The sequence below is a fragment of the Marmota marmota genome, unplaced genomic scaffold (assembly GCF_001458135.2).
Source record: "Marmota marmota marmota unplaced genomic scaffold, marMar, whole genome shotgun sequence".
In the NCBI taxonomy this organism is placed as follows: Eukaryota; Metazoa; Chordata; class Mammalia; order Rodentia; family Sciuridae; genus Marmota; species Marmota marmota.
Window position 1 is genome coordinate 1434 of NW_026006193.1, and position 1486 is coordinate 2919.

The window sequence follows — 1486 nt, forward strand, 5'->3', positions numbered from 1 at the left end:
TATACATAGCCATTCATTCAGGAAGTATTTTTTTGAGCATCTCCTATGTGGCTAATACTGACTTGGAATTAATGATGAAGATCTGTTCCTGCCCTCAAGGGGCTTCTAGTCTAGGAAATGACACAATACAATAGTGTGGCAAAAAAGTGACAAAATGGAGAAAGTTCAGTTTGATTTGCGAGGATACAGGAGGGGCTCCAAACCACTTTGGGAATGGGGAAAGGAAGAGTCAGAAATCATTCCTGGAGAATGTAGAAAATGAGGTGAAAAGGTAAGTGGGAGGAAACCTGCAAGGGTGGAAAGAGAGAAGACGAAAGCTAGCAGAGATTTCCATGTGTCCTGTATATTCAGAAGTTATAACAGAAGTCATTCAACACAGATCCACCATCTTCAGTGGAACCACCAACATAATGCAGATTTGCAGAGAAAACTCTTATGGGAACACCATCATGCTCCAGGCTGAGCTATCACATACTAAAGACAACATAAAGGCAGGATCCAGGAAAAGGAAAGAATTCTTCCTGATCAGCAAACTGGTCTTTGCTGGTAAGCAACTAGAAGATGAATATTCTTTGTCTGACTACAACTTTCAAAAAGTATGCACCCTTTATCTTATGTTAAGACTTGGTAGTAGTGTTAAGGAAAGGAAGCACTCCTCCGAAGAATAAACATTCGAGGTTAAATTGGCTTTCCTGAAATATTATAAGGTGGATGTAAGGGGCAAAATTAGTCCCCTTTGCTACGAGTGTCCTTCAGTAGGCTGGAGTTTTTATGCCCAGGCACAATGACAGACATTATTATGGCAAGTGCTATCTGGCTTACAGCTAGAACCAACCAGGAAAAAAAAATCATTGTAGATGAGTTAATGAAAGACATGAAACGAAATTTAAAAATCAATCCCAGAGCATGATCTTTTTCAGAACAAGAACTCTGCCTTGCGACCTAGTTCAAGGGCTGGCATTTGATAGATGCATCATAGATGTTTGACTTTAACCACAAGTAAACACTCAAATTATTTTGTTTATAACCTCAAACCCAAAAGCTTGTTCAGAAGAGAAATTTGAATCAGAAATAAAGTAAAAGATGCTCAAAGTTATAAGGTGTCCAGGAAGTAGGCAAAAACCTACTGGGAGATAAAATTTTCTTGACACCCTTGTACAGCTAATCATATTAGGTCCTGAAAATAGAGCTCACCAAGCCAAGGACAGCCACAGAACAGGTAAGGAGACCCTCCCTTAAAAAACAACACTTTCTGTTTGTAAATCATGGCTTGGGTGGGATGTTTCTTCTTGCTCAGATGAGATCGAAGGCAGGAGTTCACCAAGACAAAAGTTAGGTGCTTGAGTCAAAGAAAATCTGAATAAAATAAAAAAGGAATAGCAACAGGGAGGAGTTAAAAAAATAGATTTTTTAAAGACAGGAAAAAAAATAAAGTTTTTGGATAAGAATGCTGAGGACAATTATAAACAAAAAGTTAAAGAAGTGA

General features: G+C 38.3%; 1 pseudogene; it reads left to right on the forward strand.

Annotated features, from left to right (window-relative positions):
• Window positions 1-410: 410 nt before the first annotated feature.
• Window positions 411-828, forward strand: LOC125614716 (annotated as a pseudogene).
• The last annotated feature ends 658 nt before the right edge of the window (window positions 829-1486 follow it).